We start from the raw sequence: 19,894 nt of genomic DNA on the forward strand, positions 1-19,894 counted from the left end.
CCTTAACTGTTAAATGAATGGAGTATTTTAAAATAGAAGTAAGGGGCATGAGTATTGGGGGAAAAAGGTGATCCGTTCATTCAGAGGAAGAAAGGAGAGATGAGAACAGATGGTGTGGGAATCTGGCCAGAGGTGAGCTGGGGGACCCAGATGAGCTTAACAAGAGGAAATGAGGGTCTGCCAGGTCCACTGGGGGCTCCAGCAGCCCCTTCCTCCTGGCAGTTGTGATTTCCAGCTGCCAGGGCCCCAGCTGGAGGGCTTCTGCTGGGGAGGGAGGGTGGAGTAGGGCGGGTTTACAGCCACAGAACAAAGGCCTGTGGACTTGCAGCTGGCCAGAGAGGCGGGACAGAGCAGTGGCCTGGGCCAGAGGGGCGGCCTGAGATGGGGGAGGGGGCACAGATGAGGAGCTGAAGACAGCCCTCAGTGCAGCTGCAAAAGCAACAGCCTCCAGAGTCCCTGCAACCCCCAACACAACAGAGAATAGCCAGAGGGCTTCACTTTTAACCCTCCAATGCCAGGGCGGCCTGTGCTTGTGGCAGCACCCCCGGCTTACAGCTGGAGCCTTCACAAGGTTCTGGGAGCTGGGAGAAGAGAAGGGGCAAGGCATACCTCTGCAACACAGGCGCCTTCCCCCTCCGGCCCTGGTCATCCCGCTGGCCGTGGCCTTTGGCCTCTTCCGGCGTAAACAGTGACCCTGGGATAGCTGCGGATTTGGTAAGGCAAATGTTTACTCTGGAGCTGAGATATTAAGACCAGGGTGTTTTAAACATCCACTAATGGCTCCTGGTATCTAACAGCTCCTTGTGGCACACACGTGGGATATAGCCAGCAAATTGTAAAACCCCTAGGAGACTCCCTCCCCAGCCACTGTGAGCCCTTTAGTTTTAACAGGAGTTTATAGAGCACTTTCCACAATAGAGGCTTCCTTTGATCCTCACCACAGCTCCTATGAGGAAGAGCAGGCAAGTAATCCCACTTTATTCATGTGGAAACTGAGTCAGAAAAGACAAGTGAATTAGCCAGATCATGTTGGAAAAAACACAGATCAGACGATGAGGACAACTGAGCTCTGGTTTCTACTTGGCCAATAGGGTCCCAGGCTGAAATCACCTCATCCCTCTGGGCTCTGCTGCCTTCACGAGTAAATGGAGTAGGCTAATCCAAGGGGCCTACCAGCCCAAGTGACTCCCAGTCAACTCTATCAATCTTCCATGCTATGCGGAAGAGCCAGGTCTAAAACTCAGGCATAAACCCGTGCTGGACTACCAGGCCAGTGCTCTTTCCACTTTCCCTGCCATGCCGCTTCTAATAGAAGGCAGTAGAAAAGACTCCAAAGCAGCTCTTCAACAAATCACTCCCTCAGCAGCTAGGACTTGGCCTGGGGGTACCTCTTACCCCAACTCCCTGCCCCATCCCCAGGGCTGATTACCCAGGGAGCCAATGGGTTGCCCCATCTTCCAGGAAGGGAGTGGGGGAGAGCAGGGAAGTGGGGAAGGAGTGGGGGACAAAGGGGAGGTGAGGTCATTGCATCCAGGGGACCAGCCTGGAACCACAGGGGAGAGATGAATAACAGAAAGATAAACGTACACTTTTGGTTCTCACTCCCTAGGTTTCCTCCAGGGGAACAGTTGGGGCTTAATCACTCGGGATCCCATCCTTGTCCAACAAAGGGGGCCTGGAGAGCCACATTGCTTAAGGCTAGGCGGCCGATGTACTCAGTGCGGAGCCCCTCCCCAGCCCCGGACTGTCATTACCCTCCCTGCTTATTATTTCTTGAGCAAGGGCCATGTGACTGGGCTGCGTGCAGAGGCACGGCTGGGGAGACTCTGGGAACCCCCAGTCCAGGATTTCCTGTAAGGTAAATGCAGTGTGGGTCTCCTGCTGGGTGCCCCAGAGCAAGGGACAGGCACCTACATCTGCCAACAGATTAGCGAGTGACCTCGAGGATCAAACTCTTTCGCGACCGCCAACACCACCCTCCCCAAAAGCCACACCTCTCCAGCCTCCAACCATTCCATTTCCCCCCGCTGTTCTTCCTTTTGTGTTCCAAAGGCGCCCCAAAGAGTCAGTAGCTATTTAAATAACGCCTTAAAAATTTAAGCTTGCACGCCTTATCCTGGCTTTCCCAACCAAAGGGCTGGGTGTGGGGGTGCGAAGAACCAAAACGACTTCAGGAGTGGACGAGGTCGAGGCAGCCGGTGGCCTCTGGGTTTACCGCTCCCCGCTCTGGCCCCCACTCTCCTCCCTCCCAGACAGGTAGCGGAGATTCCCAACAGCGAGCACCGTGCGGCACCAACCCGCAACAGGCTGCAGGAGCCGAGGCTCGGGTCGTAGTGCAGAAGGGTCCGCCCGCCCGGCCCACAGCTCCAGCCAAACACCAGCCATCGGGCGCGCGCGGCCTCGCGGGCTTCCTGGATTTCAAACTGAGCCTCTCTGGGGCCGCCTGGCGCATTTTGCCCCTTTTGTTTCCGGAGTGGAGGGAAAAAAGAACAGAAAAAGTCTCCCCACACGACCCTCCTGCGCTCGCGCACTCTGCGGCAGGGTGGCCCGGGTCCTCTGTGGCCCCGGTCCTCACCCTGCAGGGGGCTGACACGGGGGCCGCGAAGGGACTGGGGCCCCAGCGTGACTGCGGGCACCGCCGCACCGCCGAAAGCAGGCAGACAGAGGGGAGAGAGGAGAATCAGGGGACACTCACCGAGCGGTCGCCACCCCGCGGGCTCGGGACACGCACGGCGTGCGGGGCTGCCCAGGTGTTGCAGCGACTCGGGCGCGAGTTTGAAAGTCGCTCTCGGAAGGGGCCGAGGCCGCCGGCAGCTCCCGCCCACCGCCAGCTCCTCAGCCGGCCAGGACGCGGCCAGTTGCTAGCGCGGCCCCCGGGGACCCCAGGCAGCGCGCGGCTTCCCAGCGCCCGGCAGGAAGTCGGGGAGCGGAGCCGGAGCTGCAGCGGGAGGGCAGGAGGGAGCGAGGGAGCGAGGGAGGGGCGGGGCAGGAATTTTTCCTGTGGGTGGAGACTCCGGCCCGCGGCTGCGGTCCCGCCATTGGCGGCTCTGCGGGGGCCGGGGGAACCTTCGCGGCGCGGCGAGCCAGAGCCGGGGTAAGGCTGAGGCGGCGGCGGGGCCCGGGCGCGGTTAACGATTAACGCCCGCAGGGTAATGAGCGCACACCACGGGATGGTCGGTCCCGCTGGCCACCTGCCCCTCCCGGGCAGCCTAGATGCTCTAGGATACCAAGACGCACGTGGTGGGGTCACCCTGGTGTCACAGACCTGCTATCACTGCCTCCCGAGAGCGCATGTCCAGGCCAGAACGTACCCCTTGTACTGACCGGGCCCTGCGAAGGGGGCTGAGGGCTTTCCCAAGTGAGTCACCAGCTGGGATCGAATCTGGGGGTCCTGATCCTACCAGAGCTGGCCATCTCCGCTTTTCCAAGTCAGAAAGGCATGTCTTGAATTCCTCACCATAACTCGATCCCTGTGACGCTTTACAGTGGTAAATCCAAACCTCTGAGAAGCTGACGGGAAAGAGATAAAGGAGATAACTTGAAGGCAGCTCCACAAGGAACTGTTAAATAGGAAAAATAAAACACAGAAGCCTGGGTGATAGAGGACCCCGTTTTTATAAAACAAAGAGAACCGTTTGTCTTTGTCTCTGTATATGACCGTGTGTGCATGGAAAGGTACACACCTGGAAACTGGGGGGCAAGGGGTGAGGATGGGGGACAGAGACATTCAATACAGGCATGTTGGATTTTGAGCAACAGCATAAATCCAAAAACCCATAATAATTCATCAATAAAGATCCTGAAGAAACGATGCTGTTCCCAACAAGCCCGGAGGAGGGAAGCCCAGAGTGGGGCCCCGGAAAAGTAACAACGCCCACTGTTTAGACGCTATCACTAGTTCCCTGGGAGGAGGAATGGGACGCTGATATCAGAACCACGGGGTATATTTGTTATCCGGATGTACAGCAAAAGATTTCTAGAGGTATCATTTAAAACAAAACAAGCGCCCGCCCCAAAATGCTGCTCTGAGCAAATGCACGGTCCAGGTGATCTACTGGGAGGGGAGAGGCGGGGCAGGCGCGGAAGGAAATGGCTTTCAGGTGACTTTGAAACTGGATACTGGCGGAGGGTGGGGTGAAGGCAGCGTCCTGGCTCTTGACTGCGGAGGAAGCGGTAGGCGCTCGATCTGGCAGGCCCAGAAAGCCGGGCCCACATTCCTTAGGGAGGGAGGGTGTGTTGGAGGCTTGCAGAGCTCCAGACTCGCGGACCGCGAAGGTGAGAGCAGAGATTGCAGCAGAGGGACTCGGAAATAGATCAACTTACGCTGGAGCTCCACTAGCCTCCGCCGGCCAGGGGAAAAGCGACAAGTCTCCCTTCTGGCCTTCCAGGACTTGTGGTCACCCCTTCCAACCTCAGGCTTTCACCTTTTTTTGTTTCTGCTTTCTTATCTGATTACCTGAATCTTACGAATGCTTTCCGGTCCGCTTCAAATTCCAGCTTCCAAAGAAGCCCCCTGACTTAACTAAGCCACTTGTGAGCGACCCTTCATTCCTTAGCCAGGACACGTTACAGTATTAGTGGCAGTCATAACTGTCCTTTAGTGAATGCTTACCATGCTGAGGGCCTGTGCTACACTCTTAACAAACTGTGTCCCTGGATCTTCACAGCCATCTTGCGAGGTAGGAGGTGTCCTAATCCCCATCTTACAGACAGAACACTGAGGCTTAGGGGCAAGGAGCAGCTTGACAAAGATTACATAACCAGCAAAAGCAGTGTTGGGCAAGTGCCTAGAGGGGTCCACCATGAGTGTGCTTACTATGTATTAGCCGTTCTTCTAAGTGCTTTACAAAAACAACTGCAGTAACAAAAGGAAACTGAGGCAAAGTCACACAGCTAGTGAGTGGTAGATCTGGAAGTCATAACAGGGAATTCTCTTCACCACCACTGCTTCCAGTTTCTTTCTGACACTTGTTATACCCAATTCACTTGATTATAATATCTTATATTGTTTCTATGAATAATTGTTTTAATTTATATCACCTACTTCCTAAAAAGATTGTAATCTCCCTGTGGTGGAAGTCATATAGGAAGCACTCAGTAAAACAATGCTGAATTCAGCTGAAACAACCTAAAGAGTTTGTGAGAAATTGCACAGTCTCACCTCGGAGAATAAAACCCTGTGTCCAGGGCCAGGGGCTCCAGGCTGCAGCCCCTCCACTGCTCAGAGCCTCTTCCTTCCTACCAATTCTTGATGCAATGGCCTCACCCTGCTATTAAATCATTTATTCTTATAATAGTACCTTCTCCTTCAGCAATGCCTTTAATCCAAGATCTCAGGATGTTCTAACAAATACAGGTGAATTCACTTTCACAGTACCCCAGCTGAGATGAGGAGATGGAGGTATTCTCCCACTGTATGGGTAAGAAAACCAAGACAACAGAAAATTGAGATCACTCACTGTGGAAATCAGTGGCAGGGTTTACTCCCTCATCTCTTCCCCTCCTCCTTCCTAATTCTTGGCTGCCAATACTTGCATGAAAATTTCAAATCCCAGAGACAAAAGCCATTGAGTTTTCATAATAAAGGACATTTCCAGACCGTCATTTCAGCTGCTCTATTGTGGTAGACCTCAGGAGAGGGAGGGAACATAAGCCCAGTAAAGGTTCCCTGGGGCTCTGTGCTCCTGGCTCAGAGGAGCCATGCCTGGCTGGGATGGAGGAATGAAACCTCAAACATGGAGAAAATCCCCCTCAAAGGTGACCTGAAAAGCCCCACCAAGCTGAGATCTCAAAGCTTCCAGAGTTCCAACTTGCATTTTAGCAACATTTCTCAAAAATGTGAGCCACATGCAACAAAGGAAAAAAAATAAATTGGACTCACCAAAATTTAAAACTTTTTTTTTTTGAGACGAAGTCTCGCTCTGTCACCCAGGCTGGAGTGTAGTGGCCGGATCCTGGCTCACTGCAAGCTCCGCCTCCCGGGTTCACGCCATTCTCCTGCCTCAGCCTCCTGAGTAGCTGGGACTACAGGCGCCCGCCACCTCGCCCGGCTAGTTTTTTGTATTTTTTAGTAGAGACGGGGTTTCACCGTGTTAGCCAGGATGGTCTTGATCTCCTGACCTCGTGATCCGCCCGTCTCGGCCTCCCAAAGTGCTGGGATTACAGGCTTGAGCCACTACGCCCGGCCCAAAATTTAAAACTTTTATGCATCAAAGGACATTAAGAAAGTGAAAAGACAACCCAAAGAATGGGGGGAAATTTTTGCAATTCATATATCTGATAAGAAACTTACTGAAATACACAAATAACTCCTATAATTTAATAAAGGCAAATAACCCAGTTTAAAAATGGACAAAGGATCTGAATATACATTTCTCCAAAGAAACCATACAAATGGCCAATAAGCATGAGAAAAGATGCCCAAGGAAAATACAAATTAAAAACATAGTGAAATACCATTTCACACCCACTGGGATGCCGATAATCAAAGGCAGGTAATAATAAATGTTGGCCAGGATGTGGAGAAATTGAAACCCGCTTGCACTGCTGGCAGAAATGTAAAGTGGTGCAGCTGCTTTGGAAAACAGTCTAGCCGTTTCTCAAAGTTTTTTGTTTTTGTTTTTTTGAGACAGGACCTCACTGTGTCACTCCGACTGGAGTGCAGTGGCACAATTCAAAAAGTTAAATATAGATTTACTATTTGACTCCACAATTTCACTCCTAGCTATATACCTAGGAGAAATGAAAACACCTGTTCATATAAGAAGTTGTACACACTGTTCATGGCAACATTAATTCATGGATAATACATAAAAACCAAAAAGTAGAAACAACCAGGCCAGGAGTAGTGGCTCACACCTGTAATCCCAGCACTTTGGGAAGCCAAGATGGGATGATCACTGGAGCCCAGGAGTTGGAGACCAGCCTAGTCAACATAGCAAGACCCCACCCCACCTCTACAAAAAAAAAAAAAAAAAATTTTTTTTAATTAGTTGGGTGTTGTGGTGCCTTCCTGCAGTCCCAGCTACTTGGGAGGCTGAGGCAGCAGGATAGCTTGAGCCCAGGTCAAGGCTGCAGTGAGCTATGATCATGCCACTGCACTCTAGCCTGGATGACAAGGCAAGACTCTGTTTCAAAAAAAAAGAAAAACAACCTAAATGTTCATCAACTGATGAATGAATAAACAAAATGTGGTGTATCTGTACAGTGGAATATTATTCAGCCATAATACTTCAGGAATGAAGTATTGATGCATGGATGAACCCTGAAAACATTATAAGTAAGTGAAAGAAGCTGGTCACAAAGGACCAACTGTTGTATACTTTCATTTATATGAACTATCCAGAATAGGCAAATCCATATGGGGAGAAAGTATAGATTCCTGGTTTCCTGGGGCTGGAGTGGGGATTGAGGAAAGTTGGAAGAAATAGGGAGTGACTGCTTGCAGGTTCAAGGTTCTTTTTATGAGTGATACAAATCTTGTAAAATATTCTGATGGTTGCACTACTCTGAATATACTAAAAAACTTTAAATGACCAACATAGTGAAACCCCGTCTCTACTGAAAATACAAAATTTAGCTGGACGTGGTGGCACGCGCCTGTAATCCCAGCTACTCAGGAGGCTGAGGCAGGAGAGTTGCTTGAACCAGGGAGGTGGAGGTTGCAGTGAGCCAAGATCACGCCATTGCATTCCAGCCTGGGCAACAGAGCAAGACTCCCTCGTCTCCAAGAAAAAAAAAAAAAAAAAAAAAAAACTTTAAATGGGAGGATTGTATGGTATGTGAAATATATCTCAATAAAGCACTAGCTAGTTTTTTTTTTTTTGTGAGATGGAGTTTCGCTCTTGTCGCCCAGGCTGGAGTGCAGTGGCACCATCTTGGCTCACTGCAACCTCCGCCTCCCGGGTTCAAGCGATTCTTCTGCCTCAGCCTCCCAAGAGTTGCTGGGATTACAGGCATAGCCATCATGTCTGGCTAATTTTTGTATTTTTTTCTAGAGATGGGGGTTTCACCATGTTGGCCAGGCTGGTCTTGAACTCCTGACCTCAGGTGATCCTCCCGCGTGAGCCTCCCAAAGTGCTGGGATTACAGGCGTGAGCCACCGCTCCTGGCCGCGTTTTTTTTTGTTGTTGTTGTTGTTGTTTGTTTTGTAATGTGAGCTACTACCCCCTGTTCCTGAGTGAGAGGGGCTGCCTATAATCACAATCTGTTAGAATCTGCTGGAATCTTTGGATCTTTGGTGGGCAGGACCCAGCTCTGTGTTTCACCAGAGCACACTGACTGAAGTTTGAGAAGCACTGTAACGCAATGTCTCAGAAGACTAAGGGATTCAAAGCTTTAGGGCCCCAGACTCTCTGAAACTAGAAAAACAGAAGGGTTTGTAACAAACTTTGAAAGAGCCCTGGCCTCTGGGGGAAAAGGATCCCCGTCCTGAAGTTCTGTATTAATAGCTTCTTTCCCCTAGTCTGGACTTCTTAATGTCAGAAAAATCTGCATCAGAAAGGGGAAGAAGCTGTGGGGGAAGGGGAACGAAGACTTCTCCCCTCCTTCCCTATATTGTTTACAGCCACTGCAGTGGGGAGCTCTTGAGGAAATGAGCTGTTTGTTTGCGTTTGTGCCTACAATAGAAGCATTTGTCAATCTCTTGTGGTTTTTCAAGAACCTGGGAGCCCCATGTGAACGATTTCTGGAGATTGCTTATGTTCACCTTCGTTATCAGTAGATAAATTGGCAGTAGTCAGCATTTACAACACCTGAGACTAGGGAGCTGGCACGCAGACGCCTGCCTTTGATGATCTGGGGGTTGATTTCTACACAGGTGTGCTGTTTCTTCACTGCCTTCGGGCTGTTAGGCTGCTTTTCTATTTGCATCTCCACCTATAGGGAGATGAGGTATAAACATTGAACCATCATTCATCTGTTTAATGCTAAAGCAAAAGATTTCCTGGGGTAGGTGTAGACACTATTGGCTGAAATGGTGTTTTCATTGGTCTGTGGACTTCATAGATCAATGTTAATATCCCCAAAAGACTTTCCACCCCTACCTGAGATTTTCAGACCTGCATGTTCTGAAGAATCATGTGGAAAATTTCTTACTTGGGACTGATGTGGACCCAGGAATCTGCATTCATAATGGGCAGGCAATTCAGATGCAAAAGAGATAAATCCACAGTCCATACTTTGACAAACACTGTTGTGTATTCTGCGTGTCTATTCCCCTCTTAGTGCGTTCTCTTCCCACCCCACCCCCATACAGAGGACTCGAAAACCCTGCAATCCCTCCCAGTGCTCCAACTATAAAAGGGCATTGCTTTTAAGACCTCATGATGTTGAAATAAATCAGGCTATTATATTTAATCAGATGGAAGAGTTCCATCTTGATTTATGCAAAATGCTTCATCTTCAACACCTTGGTGACAAGCAGGGCAGGGCACATCTACCAAGTACTACACTTTAAGCCTCAGAAAACAAACTGAGAACTTAATTAGCAGGTAATTGCCCAGTTACTTGCAGGTGGAGGCACTTCTTCCTGACTGTGATTTTGATTGTTGATGTTTTCCTCTTAGACTTCTCTAGCTTGTTCAAGGAGGACAGGACAGCTGTGACCCCCAGATCTGCACAACCTTCTTTTGGTTTCTGTGCCAGGCCATACAGGAAACATGGGTTGGTTATAAGTAGATTAGGGCAACTGGGACCCATTCCATTGGGTTTCCCAAGTCACCAGCAATTCCTCCTGGAAAAATGAGGAATTGGTCCAGGGGAGGATAAGGTAACTTTGTGCTTTCACTTGAGCAGTGACTGAGCTCAAAGACCCCACGTGGCCCCATTCTATTCTCGGCCTCCAGGCATTCCCATCAACACCTCGAATTGAGTGGTTCTTTGTGGAGGTCATCCTGGTCCACTATCTTTTCCACCTTCCTGCAACAAAGCTGCCATCTTCTCAGTCTTACAGGATTTCCAGGATCTCTTCTAATCCCGCAAGTCTTGGATTCTACCATCTTAAGAAACCGCAATCTGGATCTTTCTGCTACAACAAGGTTTCTTTATCCTTGACCTCCAAGTTTATCTAGGGAGAAAAGCCTGACTTCATAACCTCTCCTTTAGATACCCTTATCCCAGGCCTGTGGCTGTCTTAGGTCTGCTAAGAAAATTAGGGGATAGAATATGGTGACAGGAATGGAGCTAAGGGCTTCATAAGTATTCTCACCCCATCTTCAAATCAATCCTTTGAGGCAGATGCTCATTCTCTCTCATTTTACAGATGAGAACATTGAGACGCAAAGAGGTCAAGTCACAGGTCCCAAATCATGTGGTCTTTAATGGTAGAGTCAGGACATGACCCAGGACCCTCTGCAGCCTAAACCTACGCTCTTAGCCACCATTCTACCACCAAAATACCCCATCCCAGCTCCCAAGGAGCCAGCCACTAGGCCAGAGCAGAGAAGCTGGGAGTAACTGAAGCAAAATAAACCCAATAAAGAAATAGCCCTACCTGGTGTGATGGCTCATGCCTGTAATCCCAGCACTTTGGAGGCTGAGGGGATCACAAAGTCAGGAGTTCGAGACCAGCCTGGCCAAGAAAGTGAAACCCTGTCTCTACTAAAAATACAAAAATTAGCCGGGTGTGGTGGTGGGTGCCTGGAATCCCAGCTACTCGGGAGGCTAAGGCAGAGAATTGCTTGAACCCAGGAGGCGGAGCTTGCAGTGAGCTGAGGTCGCGCCACTGCATTCCAGCCTGGACAACAGAGCAAGACACTGTCTCAAAAAAAAAAAAAAAAAAAAGAGGAAAGAAAGAAATGCCGCCACTCTGCTCAACCAATCTGGTTTGAAATACCTTAAAGCACTTCAGAAAGCCTTCTAGACTCACAAGCAAGTTACAAACTTGGTTCAGGGACTGGTAAATGTGTGACAGAAAGAGAAGGAAGAATGTGTTTAGGGTCATAAAGTTGATGAGTAGAGAAAAAAAGCAAAAGTCTCTACTTTTGACATCTCAAGCTAGCTGGCTATAAAAGGTGAAGCACGGTTTGTGCTTGGCAACCACAGATTTTTACACCCTAATCATAACTCTGCTGCCTAATAGTCCTGCTGCTAGAACTCAAAGAACATCCTGTCCTACCCTTCTGGGGAGCCAAGCTGAGGTTTACCAAGTGCTGCTGAGTGGGGTGGGAAGTTGGCTTCCTACTGGGCTCACAGACTCCTGCAGACCTAAAGAGGCTGGATGCCCTGGAATTATCTCCAGAGCGTTCCTCAGCCCCAGCTGCCCTGTGTGCCAACCCTCCTGATAGAGGATCCTGCTGTTTCTATGGCAATGCTCCCTCCTCCCCATCCCCTGTACTCCTGTGGCCCAATGGAAAGGCACCTTCTCAGGTATGGAGGGCTTTGGTGTCTCTTTGGGAGCATGGTGGTTAAGACACCATACCCCTGGATGCTAGCACTGCTTCTCAGACCAGCCACTTAATCTCCTCGTGCCCCACTCTCCTCTTCTAAAAATGAGGTTAGCAGTAGTGCCTATCATATATTGTTGTTGTTTGGGAATAAATGAGAAAATATTTTTAAGATACTTGGCATAGTTCCTAGCTCACAGAAAGAGGTTGCTAATAATATTATTTATATTTCTGCTTCTAAGTATTAGGTTCCCAAGCCCCACCTCAATAGCCTAGTTTCCTTAATGCCACATCAAGTCAGGGCATCTTATAGCTGAAAGAAGCCCTAGAAGTCACCCTTATATAATTATTTTTTCCCGTTGTGATTTTCACACATATACATCTCTAAGAATGAAATAATAGCAGTAAGGTACTTAGTGTGTGCCTTGGATATAGTCAGTGCTTAATAAATGTTAGGGGGTTTTGTCGTTTGTTTGTCTAGGTAAATATGCATTCATCCAATAGTCACTTATTGAGCATCCTGGTTGCTGGAAAATGTACACTTAGTATAAGACATGGCATTTCCCCAGGAGGGAAATTTATAACCAAATCAAAAAGAGAAGAGCCAGAAAACAATTAGAGAACAGTTGAGGGCCTAACTGTGCCACATTTTCAGGTGTGACTATTATCACACCTGAAAGGAGGAGAGAGATTCTCTCCCTTTTTAACAATGACCCAGAATTCATATATTCAAATAGTATTGTTTTCAAAGAACAAGGATATAGGCTTATCTCAAGGATCTTCTTGTCACTCAAAAATTCTTTACATTATTTTTAATGGCTTCAATGCTGGAAAATCCTGGACTTCTTAATGTTGGAGCAGGATGTATGGGAAATAGCAGAACGCCATTCAGACCCACATCTGGTGGAAATGTCATATCCACCTGTTTAAACTGGATCCCGAATGAAGAGTGACAGTGGAATGAGGATTCCAGTTTGTCCAGCATGGCTCCTGAGCCAGTTCTGGAGCTCCAAAGAGGAGCTGATTCAGAGCCACTCCTACCCTGCCCCTCTTCCCACTCTTCCCCTTCTTCCAGCCTCACTCCCTGATATGAAAGAATTGTCTGGTAAGAGACCAGATAGCCTTAATAGAGGAATGCAACCTACTGTCATCCTGGGCGCTTAAGTGCTTATCTCTCAACTAAAAAGAGCTGTATACACATTGCAGTAGCTCTCACATGATGAGATCCCAGCTGTTTTCTACCTTAAAATCATGTTTCCACACATTTTTTAATCCCCAAACATTCAATGAGGTCTGTTATATGCCAGACATTATGCTGGCTCCTGCCAGGAACACAAAAGCATCAGACCCTGTCTCTGACATTGAGCTGGTGGGAGAAGGTAGCAAACTGTAAACAGTAAAATTATTAAAGTGCCATGCTACACAATGAAAGCAGACATCCTATAAGACAGTTCACAATTCTTTGATAATCATAATTTGTAATAGAAGGCAAAAGGTAGAGAGTTCACTGCAGGCTGAAGTGGTCAGAGAAGGCTTTGGAGGGGAGGAGTCTAACCAGGGTCTTGACTGATGGGGAGGATTTGAGGAGCTGAAGAGAAGGAAATATCCAGAGCAGAAGAGTTTCGGGAAGGCAAACCTGTGAGTAAGATTGGCTTCTGGGTCACTTGTAATTTCAGTCTGGCCACAACCTGAACTTGGCCTTCAGACAGAGGCATCCTCCCCACAAATTTGTGGCCTGGTGACCCTAATACTTTCATGGCAAATGACAGAGAGTCAACTCAAACTAACTTAAGCAGACAGGGCATTGATTGTCTCATAGCTGCAAAGTTCAGGCATGGAGGTCTATTCATTTGCAAAGTATTACAACACAGTTTGTGCTAGGAGCCCTGATAATATTTCAGGGCTCCCTTTTCTCTCCCCTTTTCTACTCCACTGAGATCTACTTCACAGGCTGGCTCTCCTGGTAAGGTAAGGAGGATGGCTTCTGGCCACCCTACACTCAGTCTCTGAGCTTAGCAACCCAGCAGGAAGAAAGGAAGGTTCTCTCTGGCCTCTCTTCTTAGCTCCTTCTCGATATCCTGGAGAAAGCAGATAAAATAGATTCCCTGGGGAGGCCTGAAGTTGGCTGTCACATGGGGAATAAATGGTACCATGGGGGTGGACCCACAAGACTAGAAGGACAACCTCTGGCTGGTCTGGAGAAGAAAGCAAGGCTGTGATATCTTGTTCTGGAAAACCTCATCCCTGTTACAGACTCCCCAGAAAGACACAGGTCCCTGCTTCCTCCCAACCCCAGTGGCCAGGATCTTTTCACAGAGTAAAAAAAATTGCCAGAAAAGCCTGTGTACAGACAGCAGCTGCCTACCACAAGGCACTGCAGCAGGGGTGGCACCAGCATAAACATCCAAGGTCATGTGGTGTTTTAGGAAAGGAACTGAGATCAGAAGACCAGGTTAGACTGGCACATGCTCACAGCCCAGAAAATGCCTTAGATGGATTTGGTGATGAGCAGGTAAGCAGAGCAGAATCCCTGCTGCAAGCCAGAACTCAAAGGGCTTGGGGGGCAGCTTTCAGACTGTAGATGTCACACTCAGAAGACTTCAGAGCCTAACACTGCACTGGACTGAATATTAAGTGGATATTGAAGGCATTTCCACTCTGCTCATTCTCTGCTTTTGAATTCTCAATAGCCAGTGAGTTCTGGGGCCCACAGCCTAATGGAGTAGCAGCTTCCAATTCTCCAGGTCAGAATCATAGAGGAGAAAATGGAGCAGAGGCTCAGGGCAGCAATGTCCTACAGAACTTTCCGCGATGGTGAAATGTTCTACATCTGCAATGTCCATTGCCACGTGTGGCTATTGAGCACTTGAAACATGGCTAGTGCAACCGAGGAACTGAATTTTTTATTCTATTTAATTGAAACTGGTTTAAAAATTCAATAGCCAAATGCAGCTAGTGACTATGTGTTAGACACTAAGCCTCAGTGAACATCCTTTCTTTACCTACCTCCAGGGCTTGGAAGGGAAAAAGATAGGATTAATTAGAACAGAACATCCCAATCGGTGATCAAGCCAGGAAAAGCAGATGGTGTAGAATGGGAAACAGGGGAGACCCTAGTGTCAACCTTCTTCCTAGACACGGACACCAGCTGCCTGAACTCTGGCAAGTGTTATCCAGCTCTGAGAGTCACTGCTTTGGAAAAGGACTTCAAAAAGGTCATCGGAGGCTACCAGGTGGCCCCAAAACCATGGTCCAGTGAGGAAGGAAATACCTTCCACACCTTCCAATAACCCCACAGGAAATCTCCCCCGTGATTTTGGAGACCCCACAACCCATACTCTTCCTCCTCTATGGAAAGTATCTCACGCTGTGCCTGAGGACCTGAGGTCACACGTCCTTGTCCATCAAAAGTCCCTCCAGGATTTCAGTTACATGTGTGTTAACTGAGTGCCTCCCAGATCATCAGAGGAAAAGCTGAACTTAAATAATTTCCTGTCCAGGAACAAGCTGTCACCTAACACACTGGGAAAGCATCCAAGCTAGATAGTAGGAGTGACGCTGGGCTCCACCCACAGCCTCCAGCCTAGAAAGGGACCTGCTGTATCAGGACAGCCAGAGACTAGATGAATGGGTTCTGCTAACCCAAGAGAGACCTAAACTAGTCCTGAAAAGACTAAAAACACAGTGAATTTATAAGAAAATAAGATGGTTACTTCCATTAAACTCAGACCCCAGCTGCTTACAGCCACCAGAAGCCAGACCAGGGCACTGTGCTGGTGTGGACAGGGCTGGGAGAACCCAACTGTGGGAAATATTGCAGAGGCTGATGGATGACAAAGAGGACCATGTGCCAGGCTGAAGCCAACCTGACTCCTTTCTGTGCACCTTCCCTGTCTCACTCTTCCTCCAGCTTACAGGGTCAACCATCCCAAGAGGTAGGACCTTGACCACCTCCCAGCTGTGAGGAGGGTGAAGGCAGGAGCTGAACTCATGCCCGGGCTTGCACTGGCCCGGAAGGGACTTACACAAGTTCTGGGCTTTCTCTGACCATAGCTTCCACATCTATTTGGAGGTGTCCTTTTATAAAAAATAAATTAAGCTTTCACACCCATATTCTTTTGTTTGTTTTTGTTTTGAGACGGAGTCTCGCTGTGTCGCCCAGGCTGGAGTGCAGTGGCCTGATCTCCGCTCACTGCAAGCTCCGCCTCCCGGGTTCACGCCATTCTCCTGCCTCAGCCTCGGAGTAGCTGGGACTACAGGTGCCCGCCACCACGCCCGGCTAGTTTTTTTTTTGTTTTTTTTTTTTTTTTAGTAGAGACGGGGTTTCACCATGTTAGCCAGGATGGTCTCGATCTCCTGACCTCGTGATCCACCCGTCTCGGCCTCCCAAAGTGCTGGGATTACAGGCTTGAGCCACCGCACCCGGCCATACACACCCATATTCATTGCAGCATTATTCACAATAGCCAATAATGGGGAAAAACTCAAATGTCCATGGATGGTTTGATGGATAAAGAAAATATGGGCCAGGTGCAGTGACTCACGCCTGTAATCCCAGCGCTTTGGGAGGCTGAGGTGGGTGGATCATGAGGTCAAGAATTTGAGATCAGCCTGGCCAGCACGGTAAAACCCTGTCTCTACTAAAAATACAAAAATTAGTTGGACGTGGTGGTGCACACCGGTAGTCCCAGCTACTAAGGAGGCTGAGGGAGGAGAATCACTTGAACCTGGGATGTGGAGGTTGCAGTGAGCCAAGATCACGCCACTGCACTCCAGCCTGGGCAACAGAGCAAGACTCTGTCTCGAAAAAAAATTTTTTTTAATTTAAAAGTTAAAAGAAAAAATGTGTATACAATGAAATATTATTCAGCAATATTATTCGAGAAAAATATTTCTGAAACATTATTCAGGAAGAAAAATCCTGTCAATGCTACAACACGGATGAAACTTGAGGACAATATGCTACGTGAAATAAACCAGTCACAAAAGACAAATACTGCAGTATTCCATCTACATAAGGTATCTAAAGTAGTCAAACTCATAGATACAGAAAGTAGAATGGTAGTTTACAGAGGCTGAGGGGAAGGGGAAACAGGGAGTTAGTCTTCAGTGGATACAGAGTTTCAGTTTTACCAGATGAAAAAATTCCAGAAATCTATTACATAACAATGTGCATATGGTTAACACTACTGAACTAGAGACTTAAAAACTGATAAGATGGTAAGTTTTACGTTTTATCACAATTTAAGTTTTTTTAAACAAAAAAATCCAACCTGGGCAACACAGTGAAACCCTGTCTGTACAAAGAATACAAAAATGGGCTGGATGTGGTGGTGCACACCCATAGTCCCAGCTACCCGGGAGGCTGAGGAGGGAGAATGGCTTGAGCCAGGGAGGCAGAGGCTGCAGTGAGCCTTGATGGCACCACCGCACTCCAGCCTGGATGACAGAGTGAGACCCTGTCTCAAAAAAAAAAAAACAATTCATCAAGCTTTTCATATATTCTCTTATCATACATGCCCACTGTGAAAAATGTGGAAAATTGGAAAAGTACTTCTTGCAAGTTGGTTTTGTTTGTTTGTTTTGCTTTGTGTTTTTTTTGTTTGTTTGTTTGTTTTGTTTTTTTGAGAAGGAGCCTTGCTCTGTCGCCCAGGCTGGAGTGCAGTGGCGCAATCTTGGCTCACTGCATCCTCCTTCTCCTGGGTTCAAGCAATTCTCCTGCCTCAGCCTCCCGAGTAGCTGGGATTACGGGCACCCGCCACTATGTCAAGCTAATTTTTTGTATTTTTAGTAGAGACAGGGTTACACCATGTTGGCCAGGCTGGTCTCAAACTCCTGACCTCGTGATCCGCCGGCCTCAACCTCCCAAAGTGCTGGGATTACAGGCGTAAGCCACTGCGCCCAGCCTGCAAGTTTTGTGAGTATAAAAGCTGCCCATAATTTAAACATGATATAATAAGAATAGAAACAAGCCATAATTATCTGCCCTACTCTGGGCCTTCTCTCCAGACAGTTTTACATTTTTCTACTTTTAGATGGTCATTACCCTAACACCAAGTAATTTGCGACTAAAGTTTTATCTGTAAACTTCAGATATCTACAACTCCTGCCTAAGAAAAATGAGGGTGTTCTTTTTTTAATTTAATTTTTTTTTTTGAGATAGGTTCTCACTCCATCACCCAGGCTAGAGTACAGTGGTGCTATTTCTGCTCATTGTAACCTCTACCTCCTGGGGCTCAAGTGATCCTCCCACCTTGGCCTCTCAAGTAGCTGAGACTACAGGTATATGTTTGGATGAACGGAGGCAAGATGGCACATTTCCGGGTTCTTCATCACCGGCTTTTACCCGTGTGTGCGAGAATGCAGCTGACGCCCGGGAAGGTGCAGATTAATCAGGCATGCACCAGGTGATGTCAATCCGAGGAGACCAAGATTTACCTGGTGGCACCTGCGGAGCGCTCCCCCTCCCCCGACATGCCCGTGCCCCGCCTATTGCCCTTCCATTCCTAGAAAAGTCGCTCCCAGCAGATGCGCCCGGGGCGGGCTTTCTCAGCCCCCACTCTTGTCGGGACTGTATTAGAAACTCCACCCGCCCCCCCACCCCCCCACCAGCTCCGGTCCCTGAAGCTAGATGACCAAAGAATAAATTTGCAGTTTTGCTTTTAGCCTTGCCTACTCGCTGGTTCTTTTGTGCCCACTCTGGTGGTCTTAGAAAAACAAATCAGTATACGCCACCACACTCAGTTAATTAAAAAAAATTTTTTTTTTTAGAGACAAGATCTCACTATATTGCCCAGGCTGTTCTCAAACTCCTGGCCTTAAAGCAATCCACCCACCTCAGCCTCCAAAGTGTTGGGATTACAGGCATGAGCCACTGTGCCTAGCCTAAAATGAGGTTTTAGATCAGTCACCCAACCTCTACCTTTCTTTTTAATCCTCTTGTTTTTAATAATTTACAATTTTCAGTTATTCTATTGGTTATCTTTGTAACATTTAACAATGTACTTTTTAAAGCCCACTTGATTTCTGGTTGGGTCAAATTTCAATAGTCTCCTCTTGTAAAGTAAGTTAACTTGAACTCTTACCTGTCTTTCTATCAAGATGTCCCCTCCTATCACCAACTTCTGTTAGTTTTACTTCTATATTTATATCATTGTGGTTGATAACATTTAATTCAATCTTTCTTATTTTACCATAGATTGATTCTAGAGGTTGAAAACCTATACACTATGTTTACATGATTATGACTTTGTCAATATTGTTCACTCAGTGTGACAGCACCGCACTTCCCTCTCTATGGGTCCCCTGTCATAAGGGAGACGACCTTTGATCACTGTGGGGAATACCTGGTTATAAAGGTGTTTGATGAATACGAGGGCTCAGAATCTCCCACACTTATGCAAATGTTTAATTTCTACAAATTTTTCACAGTTAAAACAACAATAATATCAGGGCACAGATTATGGAGAATATCATCCTAAATGAAGTCAATCATTGCCAATATGGGAAGGTCTCCTGTGATCCACCCAAATAGTCTTCCCGCCTGCCTGACTTGCCACTGTAATCAGTAATTCACTCCTTTGCAGTTAAGCAAAGCCCTCCACAAATCTTCCTGGGAGGGCCACACATTAAGCGGCTGACACCTTGGTGCAACCCATTTTATCAGATTGCTGCCTTCCTGTATGTCAGGAAGGGTGAGCCAGCTCCTATAAGCACGGGACGCCAAGTAGGTGGAGCTGCTGCATGGCCAGAAGGGGAAGGCAGTTCTTCCCTGACTTCCCAGTCGCCAGCCAGCCCCCTCTGGGAAGGGCAGTGGGTAGCAGCTGAAGCTTTCCTCGCTTCCAGCTCCCATTCTCACTGCTGACTAAGGTGTGTGGAGGCTGATGTTGGCAGCACTGCTAAAGGCCGAGATGCCACTGCAGCTCCAGAAGTGCCGGGCTGGCAGCAGCCGCCTCCCCAACACAGCCCTGCAGGCTTCCACCTGCCCAGAGCAATCGAGAAAAAGGATGTCAGGAGGTAAAAGAAAACCAGGGCAAAAGACCCTAGGGAAAGAGCCATAGGCTCTAGGGAAAACCTGAAGGAGCTTCAGGAAAGAGGGCAGAGGGGTGCCATCTTCTGCCTCCAAATGCTGGGGTTGACCTAAGCTGAGAAATGTTCTTTTACCTCCTGCTTTTTCATCATAGCTCATATCATCTGTGAATTGTCTGCTCTGTGCCTGTCTCTACCATATATACGTTTTCAGGCTCCGTGAGGGCAGAACCTGCCCTGTCTTGTCTCCACTACATTTTCATGCCTAGCACGGTGCCTGGAAGACTGTAGGTGATTGAATGAAGCACTAGGCACATGCAGAATTGATATGCTTTTTGGTTTGCAAATGTCCTTCTCCTCAGCAGGTCTGTAACTTACTCACCTCTGTCCTTCCACATGCAAGCAGCGTTAGCTCAATACATATAGACTAAATCCAACTGAAATGCTGAGAATCAAAGGAAAGGATTGTCTCTTCAGCCAAA

At 48.0% G+C, this 19,894-nt stretch overlaps 1 protein-coding gene across 5 annotated transcripts in view; it reads right to left on the reverse strand.

Annotated features, from left to right (window-relative positions):
* The window catches only part of PLEKHG3 (pleckstrin homology and RhoGEF domain containing G3), a 75,447-nt gene that overhangs the window by 39,613 nt on the left and 15,940 nt on the right, over window positions 1–19,894 (reverse strand). Inside the window, exons 1-2 of one of the 5 annotated variants that reach the window (XM_023232327.3) lie at window positions 2,696–3,007; window positions 610–703 (exon numbers count right to left, since the gene is read on the reverse strand). The exons of 2 other annotated variants lie outside the window; for them this stretch is intronic. The gene's annotated coding sequence lies outside the window, so the exon portion shown is untranslated. Of the gene's footprint in view, window positions 1–609; window positions 704–2,695; window positions 3,008–19,894 lie in introns of those variants that run through there. 2 more of the 5 variants (XM_023232319.3, XM_023232354.3) reach the window with 2 other exon arrangements.

This window comes from Piliocolobus tephrosceles, chromosome 6, assembly GCF_002776525.5.
Source record: "Piliocolobus tephrosceles isolate RC106 chromosome 6, ASM277652v3, whole genome shotgun sequence".
NCBI lineage: Eukaryota > Metazoa > Chordata > Mammalia > Primates > Cercopithecidae > Piliocolobus > Piliocolobus tephrosceles.